At 39.7% G+C, this 19,086-nt stretch overlaps 1 long non-coding RNA gene across 1 annotated transcript in view; it reads right to left on the bottom strand.

Annotated features, from left to right (window-relative positions):
* LOC148367613 (uncharacterized) overlaps nucleotides 1-19,086 on the bottom strand; it is a 40,214-nt gene that overhangs the window by 4,395 nt on the left and 16,733 nt on the right. The window lies entirely within an intron of this gene.

Here is a 19,086-nt window from a genome sequence, read left to right as displayed (position 1 = left end):
GGCCTACTATTATGTCACCTTACTCTAGGTAAGGCTCATGTTATGACAAATAAATACAAATTGTTTAACCCTATTTTTAAAAGAAAACAAACACTCCAATGAATTTACAAAAAACAAAATTCATGAAATAAACAACTTCTCAACCAACCATCCATCCATTTTATCCGGGATTGAGTCGCAGTGGAAGCAGCCTATGGGGGGAAGCCCAGACCTTCTGTGCCCAGACACTTCATCCAGCTCATCCGACAAGATCCCGATGCATTCCCAGACCAGCATAAATACGTAGTGGGTCGTCTGGGGGCCTCCTGCTTTTGGGACATGCCCCAAACACCTCCCAAGGCGTCAAGGAGACATCCTTATTAGATGCCTGAGCTGCCTGAACTGGCTCCTCTCAATGCGGAGTCCCACCCGGATGACCGAGCTTCTCACCATATCTCTAAGGGAGAGCCTAGACACGCTGCGAAGGCAACTCATTTCGGCCGCTTGGATCTGGGATCTTGTTCTTCCTGTCATGACCCACAGTTCATGACCATAGGTGAGGGTTTGAATGTAGATCGACCGATAAACCGAGAACTTTGCCTTTCAGCTCAGCTCCTTCTTCACCACGATGGACCAGTACAGGATCCGCACGATGGCAGACGCTGCACTGATCCGTCTGTCGATCTTCCGCTCTATCCTACCCTCACTCCTGAACAAGACCCCCTAATACTTGAACTCCTCCACTTGGGCAAGTTCTCTTCCCCAACCCAGAAGTAGCATGCTACCCTTTTTCGGCTGAGAACCATTGTCTTGGATTTGGAGTTGCTGATCTTCATCCCTGCTACTTGACACTCGGCTGCAAACCTCTACAGTGAGAGCTAAAAATCACGGCTGGAGGAATTCATCAGCACCACATCATCTGCAAAAAACATATATGTAATTCTAAGGCCTTCAAACCGCCTAGAAATTCTGACAGAACAAAATCGGTGACAAATGGCAGCATTTGGGGAGTCCAACTCCCACTGGAAACTAATCCGACTTACTGCTGTCATTGCGGACTGAACTCTACATACAGGGACCCAAGCCGTTTGTCGAGGTGAGTCAACTATATCTAGTCGCAACCTCTTAACCTCACACACCAACTTCTTCTCCTTCCCAGCAGGAGAGGTAACACTACATGTCCCAAAAGCCAGTTTTTGTAGCTGGGGATCGGAGCGCCAAGGATCCCTCCCCTGGTCCCTCCTACAGATGGTTAACCCATAGTAAGGGGGACCCACGTCGTCTCTTTGGGCGGTGCCCGGCCGGACCCAGTGAGCGAAGGCCTGGCTACCAGGAGTTCACCAGCGGACCAGATCTCCTGGCCTGATCAAATAAATTCATCCATCGCTTATTCTGAGTAGGGTCGTGGGGGCGCTGCGGTACATCCCAATTATCTTCAAGCAGTGGGCAGTGGAGACTGCAGGGGTTGGCAGCCAGTTGCAGGGTACAGAGACAACCATTTCCACACTTATTCCTAGGGACAATTTGATAACAGCATGCCATGTATGTCATTTGAACATGGGAAGAAACTAGCTTGCCCAGAGGAAACCCACGCCGGCACGGGGAGAATAGGCAAACTTTGCAAATGAAGGCTGGTAGCTGGATTTGAACCCATGTCCTCAGAACTGTGCTGCAAACACACTAACCGCTTAACCACCATGCTATCTGTATTGATTAAGTACTGTATATTATATAAAATATACATTAACTGAAATGTTAATGTTTCAGTCAATTTTTATAAAATCGGGCAGCCATATACTCCTACGTGGCTTTTGAAAAGGCTTGTTTCCTCCTGGAATTAGTTATTCGTGCACCCAAACACACAACAATTGGGCATGTTTGTTTTGTAAATTTTGACTTGAACAACACAATTCAACATACAAATCTTCTCTCGCTCCATTCAAACTTGTACCGCCACTCCCGCTGTTTTGGGTTAACATTGTGCACGCATCCTGTGGGGATCCAGTGATGCCGGAGGCTGGAAAGAGGTTTATTAAGATTTTCCATAATATATTGGGCACCACGTGTGGCGTCACACTGGTAAACGCCTCTGGGGAGCGTTAAAGTACTTTGAGGATCTGTGGTTTAAAATCAACTATTTTGGATTGGATCAATTTTAATATTAAGATTATTTTATATGTGTCATTTCGAGCACAATTTTACCATTCATCTTGTAACCAAAAATAATTGGAAAAAAAGGAGGATCACATCTCACACATATACATCCAGTGACCCGGTCATCATTTAGAGACACTTGAGTGGGCCTGTTGGGCTTCTACATATTTTCATATATCTGCTGCGCTAAATGCTCATAATTGATGCATCTGTCTGTCAACCCGCGGCACATGATTGCGCTAAAATGGTCCTGAGAAGATAGAAGGCAGGCTGGACCAGTGGGAGACGAAGGGGTGAGGGGTTGGGTGAGGGCGACGAGAGTCTCACAGAGCCCTTAATGATTTGAGGTCCAGGGGTCCCGAGTCTTTTTCGGTTGTGTGGTCTTGAGCAGACACAGCGGACTCAGTGAATTCCCCCCATGCCCCTCCTCCCCCTGGGACAGAAACAACATTCATCCCGCAGATCAAATGGCAGCACAACACATCACATCTCACCACCGCACAAAAGAGCTCTTATGTCACTCGATAGCGGACAGGACAAGCTTTTACCAAACGCACTCGGTCAGCGTCACCCCAACACGCATACGCCCTCCATAATATCACGCTTGTCCCGTGTCAAAACAATTCAGTCGAACCTTCAGAGCAGTGTTTCTCAACTGGTAGGTCGGGACCCGTATGTGGGTTATGGACCCGTTTTGAGTGGGTTGCAAGACTTTGCCTTGGCAAAATAATGTTAAAGGTGAGGTGTGAAATTTTGAACTTTCTGAATCACTGAAGCCCTCTTCTGGCTTGTGTCATCATCGCAGCATCTGTCAAGATGCTTGTGTGGCGCATGCAAGTATGTGCATTTCTTTGACGCGCTCAAAAAAACTTTTTTGCGACTCTACTTGAAGGAGTCATTTTCTTTCCATTTTCATGCTACACTAACACAAACTGCAGGGACAAGCAGAGGCATTTTCGGGTTCAGAATGTCGAATGCAACTTTTGTTCGATTCAATGCGGCTAGAATAAGACATCTCTTTGATGATAACAAAGTCATGGGATTGTGTGGTAAAATAGTTGATCAACATAACGACTGTATAACATACTCTCACCATAATACACAGGGGCCTCCACAGACTCCGCTGCTTTGCCGCAAGTGACACTAGCCGAGCAGAAGAGGAGCGGGGTGGTGGGGATAGCAGTGAACCATTTTAAGGCACTGGAGTATTTCCGATGCTGAGTCTTCCCATTTTATTTATTTTTTTGATTATTAAAATGTTTTTTATCTAGAGTTTTCATCATTTTAGGCCTATCCTCTTTTTTAATAAGGGAAAGAGTTTTTAAAATGCTATACTTTTGGGGTGCCTGTGTGGAATTTTGGGCACATTGTGCAGCCCAAATGGCTTTACTAAAAGTAATAAAAAAGCAGATAGACACTGTGAGAAAAAATATTAGGGCTCTCTGAACTCTATTGGGACTAATTAATACATACCAAATAGAGAAAATATTATAATTTTGACATTTTAAGGACACCTCAAACAAAGCACCCCACCCTTAGGAAAAGAAAAAAAACTTGATGCCCGTAGCAGTAAGATGGCTCACGTTATGTAAAATAAATTCAGATTTCACCAACTATGAGTATTTTGCCCCTTTGTATGGTAGTTCTTTCTTTCTTTTTTTATTTATTTTTTTGCTTCTTATTCAATATCCACATTCTTTTTCCTCAATTGATTTTATCACAAGTAGGCCCTATATTATACACCGTCCCTTTAAAAAATAAAAAACAGTTGGATAATTGCTGCAGGCTCTGCATTTCTTCGTCTATGAATAGAAAGTGCGACGGAATACTGTGGAATCCAGAGACGGAATAAAAGCCAAGAGCATCTGAGTGATTGCTACTATAAAACGTCTCCCAGGCCTTGTAGAGCTGTAAAGAAGCAAGTGGAGATAGCAGGACAGGACAGTCCTGTTCTCAGGCTGCAAACATGCGCCTGGCTGCCTTCAACGCTGCTCCGCCTCGTCACTTTTTCCCTCTTCTCTCCCTTTTTCCCCCCTCACTCGCTTCTCTTTTTTCTTTGTCTGACGTCTTTGGGACTAACGTATTTTTTGCACTATGAAGCGCACAGGTTTATGATCTGCACCCTCAAATGATAGTCTTTTTGTCATATATTTTCGTATATAAGGACTATTAGGCGCATGGAATTGAACTTACATTAAAAATTACCGTATTTATCCGTGTTCAGTAATCCCTTGATTTTCGAGGTGTCGCATTCCAAAAACAGTCCTGCAATATTCAAAACCAGTGAAGTAGGAAGTAGAAACCTTTATTTATTTATTACTCAAGAACAGACCTAAAGTAGAGGCTCAAGTATTTGTTTAACAAATAAAAGCACTGTACTCAATAAACTTTTTTTTCAAATGACAATTAGAAAAAAAAAAGTTGCCATTTTATTGCCTAGCTGTATTGACTCAGGATTCCATCCACTTTGCATAATACTTTGCTGCTATCATGTGGACGTTATGGAAAACTGAATTTATCTTTTGGTTCTGTAGCAAAGAAACTATTATTTTTCTATTATCAAACATGCCTGGGACCCCCCCAGGGAGGGCCAAATACCCCCAGAGCGAGTTTAGCAGGTCGAGAGGATTTTTTTGGCGATAGAAAGCATCTGCCAGTTTAGCCAAACAGAATGCAGAATATAATGCACGATAAAAAAATTGCGAGGTAGCATAACCGCGATATATAAGATTGTTGTTGACCAAAATTCCACATCTATGCAACAAAAATCAAACCCGGATCGCAAATGTGAAAGCGTTGAAACTTAACCGCCAGACCTCTAGTGGGGCAGAATTGATATGGATAGGCATAAAACAAATGTTAGGAAATTGAGAAAACAGAATGTCATTCTGATATATATATAATTAAACGCAAAAAAGCACGACGAGGGAAACAACTTCTTTGTATGAGAGGATGTTTGAGATGTGAATCATACTTTCTCTCACAAATAACATTAACAAGGAAATTATTATTATTATTATTATTATACTCTCCCACGTTTACGACTTTACTCTCATACAGAAACAGTCATACCCAGGCCCAACCACTACTATACTCTCTCACACATGCTACCATAGTCTTATCCACAGAATACTGTTTTCACACAATTACTATAATACTTTTACACGCATGTGAGAAGGATGAAGCTCCATCTGAACCTATCTGTCCTTGTTTTAGGGACCTGTAGCACCCCCCAGAGAGGAACAGGTCAAAAAAGGTGGTGGTTGGAGTGGAAAGTGTGTTTTATAACAAGGATGCCTCTGGATTACAAGCCGGTAGTGTCCTGTAGACTGGGCTGAGAGCAGCAGATGTTCTGGTTTGATTATTATCTGCATGTTTTTCCTGTCCTTTTCCGTGCTCCCAGCGTACCCCATGGTGATATAATATTAAAATAATATATGAATATGAATATAGTAAGGTACACTTTAGAATTTGGAGCCCATTCGGGGCTTTAGGTGCGCCTTATAGTCCAGAAAATATGGTACATTGTCTTTTAGCCTATGAGGTATGCAAGAACGGGAGCTATTTGACGATGCGTGTGCATTTGTGCGCGTGTTCGCGTTTAAGTCTGAGGAAACAGAAAGCAGAGTGTGTCGCCGGAAGGTGCCGGATGAGTTCGCCAGGTCTCCGGATTGTTCTGCGATCCATCAACACAGCTAAAGGTTCAGCCACTCAAACTCTTTTTCACAAATCAACTGCATTGAGTTAAAGTTACACAGAAATAAAGTATTTCGTATTTCTATAGATTTGCCTGAAGCTTGTCAATTTTCTGTTATTATCAACTCATACAATGCAAGATGTTTCTCTCAAATGGAAAGTGCAGGTGCCAGAAAAATATTGCTACTTTCTCTCATTTTTGAGGGACTCAAGAAGTTGAACATTTCTAAATTTAAATACTCGTTTCCAAGAAAACCTCTGAGAAAAAAATGGCTTTTTCTTTAAGGAAGCTTTTGAATCACAAGTTTCACTTTGGCACATTTTTGGGAATTTGTGATACATCCTAAACAATGCTTTCCATAAACACAATAGGACTTTGCTTGCAAAATAACATTTAATATCAAAGAACAATTAACTTATGCATCTATATACCATGTATGCACTTGGCAAAAACCTTTCAGCGCCCGATGTTTTGGGTGAGGTGATCACATGATTGCAGTCACTCGGGGCCCTCCCACACACTCTCAATCACTGGATAGAGGATGCAAAAGCAAAACGAGGAAGTGGGGCTCCTCGATTTGTGAACAAATATATGACCAAAGCTATTCCTGACATCAAGTGGTAATTTATTACACTGAAAACATTCCCAGAAACGTAATACTTACTGATGAGCAGCACCAAAGCCTTTAAGATTTAGCGCTTTTTCTTCGTAAAAAAAAACCTTCACTCATTTAACCAATATTGTTCATAAAAATGCGCATTATTTTAAATACTCGTCGGTTGATACATTTATTTTAGATAAAATGATGATAAAATGGGCTCCTTAGAGGGAGCTGAGATAATTTTCTGACATCTTGTTGCTTCAGGTACCCAAAAACCTGGCAAAAAGATGGCCAAAAAAGAGAAAAATTGTGTTTTATTAAAAATATATTAATTGGTTATGTATAGGCATCCATCCATTTTCTGTCCATATTATCCATATTATTGCCAAAGCCAATCCCAGCCATCCTAAGTACATCCTAAGTATTTTCTTAATCAGACTGTGCCTCACCAGACACAAACCTCACCGCATATCACTGAGGCTATGTAACATCAAAAGAGTCTGTGCAAGAAAAAGTCAATTTGCACTTAAGTATTATTTTTTTCATTCATTTAAAAAATTGCATTATTTTATTTTATGATTGAGGTAAGACAATTTAAAAAGTTTAACATTTAATGATGATGATGATGATAATCGGGACTACACTTCCCTCCATTCAGGACATTGGCCAGAAGCGCTGCCTATCCCATGCTAAGAACATTATCGGGGACCCCTCTCACCCCCATCATGGACTGTTCACTCTGCTAGCCTCTGGGAAGAGGTACTGCAGTGTGCGGTGCAGGACCACCAGGTTCCGCAGTAGTCTAGTCCCCCTGGCCATTAGACTGTTAAATGGTCAAGCTAACATATAGTTAACCTAAATCTAAAAGGCTGCTAATCTGACTTTTTGCACTACTGGCAGTTCTTTATAGCTTGCCACTCCTTGCACATTTGCTCTCTGCACTATTGTACTTACAGCGTTATTGTTACAGTGTTAATGTTACTGTTTACCTGACTTGTTAACCTGACTGCCCATTTTGCACATCCGGTTAGCTACTCCTCTTGCACTATCGGCACTATGGTAAAATACTATACGTAGCCATAATACAATACAACTTTTACTTATATCTGTACATTCAAGGAAACTGTGCGGGTCAGATGTATCGACATTTCGTTCTGTATACACATGTACTAGAATGACTATAAAGTAGATCTGAATCTGAATCTGAATCTGAATCTGATGTGTCAGTTGTCAATCTAAGTAAAATTAAAAATGTTAAAGCTCACACTAATAGCACTTGTATATATTATGCATCCATCAATTTTCTACACTGCTTATCCTCAGTAGGGCCGCGAGGGTGCTGGAGCCCATCCCAGCTATTTTCGGGGGTGGGCAGGGGACACCCTGAACTGGTTTCCAGCCTGTCACAGGGCACACAAAGACATACAACCATCTATACTTAGGGACAATTTGGAATCAACAATAGACCTGCCATGCTTGTCTTTGGAATGTGGGAGAAAAATGGAGCGCCCAAAAGAAACCCACGCAAGCACGGGGAGAACATGCAAACTCCACACAGAAAGGCCAGTAGATGGATTTGATCCCGGGACGTCTGAACTGTGTGGCTGACACTCTGACCAATCATCTGCCGTGCCGCAATCTCTCATCCAAAGACTCAATAAACTGTTTTCTGACAAACATATTACATCATTAGAATCACAATACTTTGTTGATAAGTATTGGTATTTACGAAATACTATGTAGGTTCTCTTAATGCTTTTCATTTGTACCTTGGCTTTTCTATCCAGCGCGTGCGAGGAGTTGAGTCCCGTCAGCCCGTTCTGCGAGAGGTCTCGAATGTCTGTTTTGATGACGCGCAATCCATAAATATTTGAAGTGGAACGGGCTGTGCTTCATTGTAGGACAAATCTAATTAACCCAAAACTTCCTTAGGGTCTTGCTTTCTCCGGGGCACCGTGGGTGTCTTTTACCTTGCATGCTCACTTGCCTGAACGGCTCCTCGACCAGAACACCCGCGTTCATAAACAAATAGTTGAAACTGGTGGGTAAATGCCTCAGGCAACTACGAAGGGTGTCCATTGGTGACATTAGTGAAGCATCTAACATATATTGTACACATTTTGAAGCAATGCATTTGGACATTTAACCATGAAATAGTTTTATATCATTAGCTTCGCTATTATTGTTTCAGTGTGCTTATTTTCATTTCAAACAATGATTAGGAAATGCACTTTACCTACTAGACATCTGAAATCAAGACCATTGGCAAGTCATCAAATAGATTTACATAAGAATATCAGCATTTAAATTAAAACGTTAATTTGTTTGTAAATGGAAAAGTATTTTCCTCGGTCTTTCAACAATTTAAAATGGACCTTTTTTATTATCCCTTTGACAGGTATGATAATATTTACATCGTCCAATGCCTTATGTTTTCTATTTTACTACAATACAAATGAGAAATACCAATTAAATACAGTTTTTGGTATTGCTACACATCCATAGAGAACAGTTACACTGTAAATGATAAAAAGGATCCGCCTCTTGACCTCCGAATAACTTTAGCCAATAGTGATCGATTCAAATGATGATTGACACATTGGTTAGCCAATGAAACGCCGGTAAATAAGTCCCAGCATACACCGCGGACTACTTGGCGTTCGGGCGAAAATCTAGTTGGCGGCTGCAAGTTAGTTGCAAGACTTTGCAAATTAATATTGATCCATAAATAAGGCGCACTGTATTACAAGGCGCATGGTCAGCTTTTGAAAAAAATAAAGGCTTTTAGGTGCACCTTATAGTGCGGAAAATATGGTACAAAAAACGATGACTCATCATTTAAATAAAATATTAAAATTTGATGGGAAAGCCCTTGTCATAGATATTTGCTCAAGCAAAAACTCTGAAAATGTTCTTATATATAATTTTTATCTATTCATTTATTTGTTTTATTTGAAATAAAAATCTATTTCAGTACTCAGTCCCTAAATTTCTTGAATTTCTCTTAATATGTGGCTATTTCAAAGCAGTTTTAGGGGTTCGCTTGTATGCAATGTACTGTATTTGCTTCAAATACTTTACGTCATTTTGGTTTTGCTGGTCATTTTGTTTTTTGAAAAAAGATGAATATACTTAGCTTTCTCTGCTTCAACTTGGACAATCTTTTCATTGGACAAATTTGAGAAACGGAAATATATTTTTGAAGCTTGCCATTAGGCCGGAATGGTGGGTCCTGAAGTCAGACCAGTTGAAAACCACTGCTCTAATGTACAACCGTTGCCATCAATGTAAAAAGGTAGATTTCACATTATAAAGGTTGTGAAACACTGAGTTCATCCAATTTGATTTCGGTCTCTTGAGAAAGAAACAATGACGCAATCAAGTGCCATGAACATAATCTTATTTAAACCAACTAAAATGGACCACAAAGTTAGAACATTCCAACATGTAATTGAAAATGCAAGTTTACAAGCTACAGTAAGTCAATTCATCTTGTAATGTTTTGCAGGTTCACTTACACACTTATTTGCAAGACCACCAGATTTAAGTAACCTGACACTAATACTTGCCTTTTGACACAGTTACTTTCAAACCACATTAGAAAATTGTTCCTGTGTCTCATCCGGATCAAGTTTCAACTCATACAAGACGGCCTATGATGAAGCCCATCGCGGCGCCCGCATCGGAATTACGATGCCTCTTGATTCCCAGATATAGGCACCAATCCTTTTAGCTCATAGAGTCCACAAGGCCTCTTTTTTCCCCTCCCCACTGGAAGGAGCACTTGGATGAGGATGCCGGGCCCATGCATGGACCTCATTCATGAAGTCCGGTCTGGTCACTGATTTCATTAGAGTGCGGCGCACAAGCTATTAGAGCGGCCTCAGTTTTCTTTGCGCCCGCTTGGAGCCTCACATTTCCATCATCCTGGAGAGGATTCCCTTTCACACCCTGGCAACACATTCAAACCATTTCCTCCAGAAACCGCTGCTTGAAGTTATTAGACATTTTCACAATAAATATAAAGGCAAGTGCGGGCAGGCCCTCATTAAAGAAGGTTAGCTCCAAAACCTGTGTCAAAGCGTTGCGTGTCTTGACAAATTGCTGTGTGCAACTCAAGCCTCACTGTCAAAAACCTGGTTCAAATACTCATCTGTACCCCAAAATAGTTTGGAAGTAACATTTTTTTGAATGGTCCACCTTTTAAATAGATTGCATACAAGTTTAAACTGAAAGATATAACTTAAAATGTAATGAAGAAAAACACTGACAATCACCAAAAGATTACTTTAAACACTTAGACGAATAATTTCATTGTCAGATACTACTACTGTTGTCCTCATTGGCAAAATAAATAAACACCAGTTTTTAACATCTATTTTATCTTTGCAATGGGGAAAAACACATACGGTTATAAAAAATAAAAATTAAATCTAAAGATAGATAGATAGATAGATAGATAGATAGATAGATAGATAGATAGATAGATAGATAGATAGATAGATAGATAGATAGATAGATAGATAGATAGATAGATAGATAGATAGATAGATAGATAGATAGATAGATAGATAGATAGATAGATAGATAGATAGATAGATAGATACACACATACATACATACATACATACATTAAAATCTTACCCCCCAAAATATTTACCTGAAACTTGGAGATCTATTTTAAAATATCTGTCGAAATTTTTTTTTTTCAGGTGTATACATTATTATTGTAAAGTTTGTTTGGCATATTTTTTTTAATTACATAAATAATCTACCGTCTGCTCAATTTAAAAAAAGAAGATATATTCTTAAAATAATTACAATCACCCGCCACCTGATTTAAGATTTGATATTTGTATTTTCAAAAATGGTTAACTTGTTTTACTTGGCAAATAGTTGAAAAAACAAAACAAAAAACAATCAAATGATTCAAATAATATTTCCAATAGACCTAACTAGTGGCTAATTTTATTTATTCCAAAAGAAAAAACAAATCAAAATAAAGTAAAAAGTGAAAAAAGAATTTGAAAAAAATATTTACTTATTGGAGCAACAATCTTTTAAAGTATTTTGCGGGTCCCTGTTTCTTTTTTACATTTATTTCTGCTTATTGTGTGCATGTGTATTTTTTTTATTTTTTTTTTTGCAAACAGACCTTAACGATTCATTGCGGTTTGGTTATAAAAGCAGAAAAGTGAGTTGGTATGGAAAAGAAATACTTTTAACTTAGTTACCGGATGAAAGCTTACGTCCATCAACAGAAGTTGTTTGATGGAAATTCCTTTTCTAGTTATACAAATACAATGACGAACTTCAGACACACTAGTAGATATTAAAAGATTTTATTTTCCTTACTTACGCAACACCGTACAATTGGTTTGACATGCAGTTTTTTTATTTTGCTGTATGATCAGCCGATGAAATTTGAATATGCCGCATTTCTCAGAAATGCTGTGTTTATTCTTACAAAGGCAAAGCAAAAAACTGTCACAGAGCTGCAGTCGGGTTTGATTTCCTCTTTCTCTACCTCTCACTTGTTTTACCTTATTTGGTCACTCACTTCCTGGCTATAATCTCCGACCCATAACTGGTGTCCTTGATTACTTGATTACTCTCCAATCTCACCTCTCTCTCTTCACTAAATAAACCCTGTTTTCTCAGCTCAGTGCTAGTTCTCTGCCTTTTTCATCACGCTCCAAGACTCCTGATCACAGCCAAGTTGTTTTCGAGAGTACCAAACATTTGCTTTCTTTCCTGACCACGAGTACCGTCCGCCAAACATTTGTACTGTAACCTTTGCCAAAGTGAGTTCAGTGGATCACTGACCCCTTGCCTGCTTCTTGGACCCAACTGCGGCCTCTGGTGATCTTGATACTGTTGTCCCGATTTAGGACTCCCCATGTATCGAACCCTGTCCAAATAAAGACCTTCATTGCTGCACTAATCCGTGTGTCTTGACTGTACTTTTACGCCACCCCAGTGGGTCTTTGATATAAAATATACATTATACCACATTGACAGATTTTTTTTAAAATATCTGTTTTCTCATTTGCTGTATTATTGACCTACTTATGTAGTAAAACACAAAATACATTGCTTACAGTTGGAAAACATAATAATGTAATTAGAATATTATTGCTGGTACAGCGAATGGCTGGTTAGCACGTCAGCCTCACAGTCCTGGGTTCAATTTCAGCTGCCATCCTCTCTGTGTGGCGTCTGCCTGTTTTTTCTGCGCCCAAATGCCTTTTCTCTGGGCACTTTGTTTTTTTTTCCCATTAACCAATTTATGCATGACTGTATGAGTGAACGGTTGCCTGTCTCCCTGTGCTCTGCAATTGGCTGGCAAGAAGTCCAACGTGTCTCCTGACCACTATCAAGTCAGCTGAGTTGGGCTCCAGCACCACCACAACCGTAGTGGGGTAAAAGGCTCGAGGATGAATAAATGTACTAGAATGGCTGTGCTCTATTATAGCATGACCTAACTAATAGCTTGTGGAAGATTTTGACAGGTAATTAATATTCAATAAGGGGAATGTCTTTCTGGGTAAAAATGCTTAGTCAACAAAACCAAAAGGGCTGAGCCGGCTTGTTTTGCTAGGGTAACCTACCTGACTTCCTGTGAAAGATAGTGGTCATAATTGAACTCGTCCCCCTTTTTTGGGGGGGGGCTGACAGACACACAAACAGATAAACAAACTTAATCCCATAAATCAATGAAGTGTTTTCGCTTTGCAAAGGCTCCCACTTAGGCAGGTGGAAAATATTTTAACCTTGGCAGAAAACTCTTCATTGAGTGTTTTCCTTATTTTCTGGGTACACGTTACACCCTTTTTATATCCGTTTGTTATTGAATCCACTCAAAAGTGTGCAGTATGTCCTCAGCTCCAATATAAAAAATTAACAGGTATTTCAGTGATACGGTTTAAGCCCAAAAAACAGAAATACCGAGTGGTGCTGTACATTCCTGGCAATTCTGCAATGCGAACGGAAGGAATTTGAAAGCGGAGTACTCCAGATGTTCCGACACATGCGGTGGTGTGGAATTGGATGAGACCTTGAATTAAAAAGCATCACTTGCTGAGCATACAGTGCACTTCCTCTGCTCCCCTTAGAAGTGCGATTCTGTTTCACTGCATACGGCCGGCATCGTGCCACTGAGGATGTGTAATGAGAAGCTCCAATTAGGAACTGTTGGACAGCACGAAACGATCGAGAACAATACTGCTTTTCTTAAGAATTTGAAGGAGTGCCGGTAGAATGTGGGACTGTGTATGTGTTTATTTGAGCATCTGTGTCTATGTACAAGACAGAAATGAAGTCATTTTAACCCTGCTAGTTTGCATTATCTGCTGTGTTTTTTATTTTATACTTTTTACCAACTTTATTCATATCTATTTCTATTGTCAACTACAGTGCATATGTCATTTTAAACACTCTTGTTTAAATGTAGTTTCATGAGATGAGAAATAATACTTGAATGGTGGTTCAGGGATGTCCAATACTTCCAGACCAATACCAACACTAATTCCTGTAACCACTTGTACGTTTATCCTATTCTCAAGGAAATAAATTTAAAAAAGGCTGCAGATTCCTATTGCCAATTGCATGAAATGTATCTATATTTATAATGTATCTAATTACAGTTACCCCTCGACGTATGTGATTGATTCGTTCCATAATCAAGCTTGTATTTAGAATCGATCATATCGCTAACAAATCTTCACCATAAGAAATAAGTGAAAACCAATCATCCAATCCCAGCCTCACCAATAGTACAAGTTAAGTATAAATAGCTATGAAACACATCATCATGATCAAGGAACACCTTCAAATGGGGCGGCAATAGCTCAGGAGGTAATGCGCTCGTCTTGGGATCAAGATATAACAGGTTTGATTCCCAGCTCCTCTGTGTTATATGTCAAACTGTCCTTGGGCAAGATAAAGCAGGTAGTTGCCTTTAATGGCTGACACTTCTGTCGGTGTGTGTGTGTGTGTGTGTGTGTGTGTGTGTGTGTGTGTGTGTGTGTGTGTGTGTGTGTGTGTGTGTGTGTGTGTGTGTGTGTGTGTGTGTGCACATTGTAGAGCACTTTGGGAGGGCTTCAGTGACTTGAAAAACGCTATATAAATGCAGACCATTTCCATTACATTTACATTACATTACAATTTAATTGGCGGTAACATGGAGGTAACGTGCTTGTCTTGGGTAACGTGCTTGTCTTGGTATCGAGAGGTCGCAGGTTCGATTCCCGGCTTCTCCGTGTTATATGTCAGAGTGTCCTTGGGCAATCCACTTAATCCCTAATGTTATTATTAATATTAGTAAAATTGGGTTGGGCCACGAAAATATAGTCATACATTAAACAGATCTGTGGTACAGAAAAGGTTGTTAACCACTGCACTACACAATACTTTGACATCTGAGGGTCAGATAATACATACTGTTACTTTGAAAATAATTTTGGAAGAATTGAGCATATACTCATGCTACTCAGATACAGTATCATTTGTGGACTAATAGTGGGAAAGACAAATTTATTTGATTTGTATTTGTATTTTTTAACTTCAACTAGTGTTCACTTTGTTTTGGGATTATTTTATTATCATATCATTGCTTTTAATGTACTAGAATGGCTGTGCTCTATTATGGCATGACCTAACTAATAGCTCGTGGAAGATTTTGACAGGCAATTAATATTCAATAAGGGGAATGTCTTTCTGGGTAAAAGTGCTTAGTCAACAAAACCAAAAGGGCTGAGTCGGCTTGTTTGGTTAGGGCAGGGGTCGGGAACCTATGGCTCGCGAGCCATATATGGCTCTTTCTATGAGTATCTGTGGCTCAGAGACCAATTTGATTGCATGGCAAATTTCTCCTTCTCGTTCAAAATCGGGATTGTCTATCCTATTCAGGTACACGTAAAGCCAAACCAAAGCTAAATGTAAAGGAAACACTTTGCAGTATATATAGGGCACGTTTTTCACTACAATTTACAGTCAAGGTGTCACACAAAAAAAGGGGGAAAAAACTCGTTTTGGCTGTACAACGCTAAAGAATCCTTTATTTAAAAGTTCACTATATAATCTGTGTTCAGTGTTCAGATACTTTATGATGAATCCACAGAACTGTAAATACGCCAAAACACCGGAAGAGAACTTAGTCATTTGATTGGGTGAGTGGGAGGGATGGGTGGAGCTATGCAAAAAGTACAAGCATTCCCTCCCATCTCTCGCCAAAGGTAAGCACATAAGGCTCCCTATTCTCAGAATGTTGTGACGTTTTTACAAAATAAATGCTTGCATCTGGTTTTGAAACCAATATGTATGAAAAAAAGGGTCAAAAGGAGTTTAACCGATCTTGAGTAATTGCAAGAAAGAGACAAGTTTAAAGTGGTCTGTTTGTTGAATTTGGGACAGGGGCTCTGGCATTATTCTCTTTTCATAATTTTTATCAAATCATCAAAAATAAATGTGCTGAAGACTAAGCTTTTGTCTGGGGCGCGGGTTAAGCAATTTAGTAAATTTGTCTCATAATATATGGTGTGGCTCTTTCCCAAAATAAAATTAATATTTTCTGCTTTTATGGCTCTTTGAGTCAAAAAGGTTCCCGACCCCTGGGTTAGGGTAACCGATGAGCACGGCTGACGCTGCTATCGGTTAGTTTGTGTAAAAGGGAAAGTGTGAAGCACATTGTAAAGCGCTTTGGGATGTCTTCATTGACTTGAAAAGCGCTATATAAACGCAGACCATTTACATTCAATTTAAGGTAAAGCAACAATAATTAAATAAATAAAATGACGTTAATGAAATAAAATGTGAATTTATCATGAACATTTGCAACGTCTCCAATTGCTAGCTGAGGTGGAAGAGTAAGGGCGAGAGGTTAGCACAAGAGACTGTTGTTGATATGCAAACCAATCATCCAGTCCGAGCCTCATAAATAGTCCCATAGTAACCATAAAATAGCGATATAACCCATCTTCCTGATCAAGAAAAACACCTTCAAATGGTTATTGAACGTAAAAATACAATAATAAGATAATAATATGATGTTAATTAAATAAAGTGAGAGTTTAGTATGAACTTTTGCGAAGCAAGATGTCTACAATTGCTGGCTGAGGTGTATGCGTGGATGTGGAAGAGCAAGGGAGAGAGGCGCAGGAGTTAGGGAGCAAGAGAGATTCTTGATAATATGTAAGCACTTTCTGTACACTTAAAATATAAGTTACTGTAACTTTAAATTAACTGCAACTAAAAATATTTTACTCCGCTAATTTTAATTGCTTTCATTTTTATTTTTTTTCCTTTCTTTTTGCTTGTAGTTCTTTCAGCTCCTCTTTCGTCAGTTCCTCTTTGAGCCTCACCTTCAGGTATCTGAAACAATTGTCAGCCATCTTGTTGTTACGAGTACCCTAAAAACTCACAAAAGGATGGCCAAAAAGTGAGAATTAAAATTGTGTTTTTGTTATTTTGAGTCTCCATAGTTTGTATTCTTCCGAATGCTTTGTAGCACCCCATTTTGATTGCACTAAATACAACAGTGACATTTGGTGGGGATATAATACAAACTGTCAATTCAAAGAAGGTCCCCCTTTTGTGCAAATGTTTTCAACTTGAGTTATATTCAGCTTTTTTCTCATAAATCTGAAACTATATTTCTGTACATTTTATACACACTCACACACAAACACACAAACACCTGCACACAATCACACAAACACCCACACACAATCATACAAACACCCCCGCACCCCCCGCGCACACACACACACACACACACACACACATATAACCATTGTACTTTTATTAATTCAAGCACATTTAATTATGTTGTTAGGGAAACCATCAGGTCACCATCATAGCGTATATTCTGTATAAAACATTCAGTTAGGTTCTAAACTGAGAACAAACGGTCATCGGTTATTTTTAAAAAAGAAGAAGGGGGGTGGGGGCTATAAATAAGCCGTTCTAACGTCTTTGGTTGTTGGTTAAATACTTTAGATAAAGTCCAATGGAAAACAACTAGCATGTGGAACCGGATGAGCTGACAAGCATCAAAGAATGTCTTTGTAGATAGAATAATTATTGAAGCACTTGTTAAGAACGATGTTCTAATGGATGAATACTGATTTGCTGATTTTTGTAGCGTTGGAATAAATGCTCTTTCTGCAGTATTTTCCCTAATTAGGCCTTATCTGTCTGACTTGATGGTGAGACGGCGTGAGGTGGATGGGGAAATAGAGAACATACATGTCATTTTGTCAAGTCAGATAAGCTGACTGTGTGTTTGTGTGAGCGTACATGTGTGCCAATGTTTATGTGTGTGTTCTGTGTCTTTTTGTTTTACGATGTATTTTCATTTTTGTGTGCATGGCCATTTATTTTGCCACTGATTTTTAGTGTGTTAAGTGTATCTTGTTGTTTATTCTCTATCTTTGTGTGAGTTTGCTTGTGTGTCTTTCCATCTGAGTGTTTGTAGTATTATTATGCATGTGTGTATACGACCATGGGCACATATTTTATATCCCCCCTTTAGTCCTGTAAGACCCAAATATAGAAAAACAAAATAACATCATTTAACAGCTTAAATCAAGGGTCCTCAATTTTTCCTAATTCTCCACTGCTGACGGTTCCTGGCCTGAGTCTGGGTGGCAGCAAAGTTGACACTAGTCCATTCCTTGATATTGTCGGCCAAGTTATTTTTCCGTCTTCCTCCCCTTTGGACATTGCCCTGGAGAATGATCTTGGACCGTGCTGATGATCTTGTGATGTAACCATACCACTGCCGTTTCCGTGTGTGCACAGTTGACAAGAGTTCTTCGTAGGATTCAATGTGGCCTCTGATGGTATTGTGCAATGTTATGTTTTTCACAGGCTGATGCCTAGAAATTTCATGTAACATTGCATCTCCATGATTTCCGGTTTGGGCCCCTCTTTCGATATGACATCTCCAAGAGATTTAAATTCAATGACAGGTTCAAACTCTTGGTATTTGATCATGATATTTGTAGCGATACCTTGGAGGTTGTTGGTCGATACTGTAGTCTTTTTCTGTGCTGATTTCATCCCATACTGGGTTGATGATTTGTCCAGGTAATTTACCAGAACTATGAGTTCCTGTTCTTCTTTTGACAGCGTGGCAATATAATCAAAATACGAATGCAAGTTACGTTATGTCCCCGAATACTGATTGTGTCTTCATGTTGGTCCAGAGCTCCGGTCATAATCCTCTCCAGGAAGATTTTGAATAAAGTTTGAGCGAGAATTCAGCCTTACTATTCATCAAGACCAGGAATATGGCGAGAAGATAGAGGAGAAGGCGGAAATGTGGGCGGGGGCAGTTTAAGTTTTAGGGGAAAAAAAGATGATGAAAAAAAAGAAGCTGCCAAAACAACTCCCAGGCTTCATCTGGCCTGCATCCAACAGTCTGACACACACTTGTTCAGTGTCTTCCAAACACACACATCTCAGGCCCACGCTCGCCAGGCCGCCACATGTTCCTAAGTGAGGACCGCACAGGGGGTAGAATCCCAGCAAGGCAACCTCCCTGCCCCCATATCCCGTTCCTGTCTTCCCCCTCTCAGCTTTAATTGAGAAGACAAATGGATCTTTCAGAGCTCACTAGCACGCCACCATACATCAGTCATGACAATGTTAG

The sequence above is a fragment of the Urocampus carinirostris genome, chromosome 4 (assembly GCF_059441175.1).
Source record: "Urocampus carinirostris isolate Australia breed hairy pipefish chromosome 4, RoL_Ucar_1.0, whole genome shotgun sequence".
Lineage (NCBI taxonomy): Eukaryota > Metazoa > Chordata > Actinopteri > Syngnathiformes > Syngnathidae > Urocampus > Urocampus carinirostris.
This window is presented reverse-complemented; position numbering and strand designations above follow the sequence as displayed.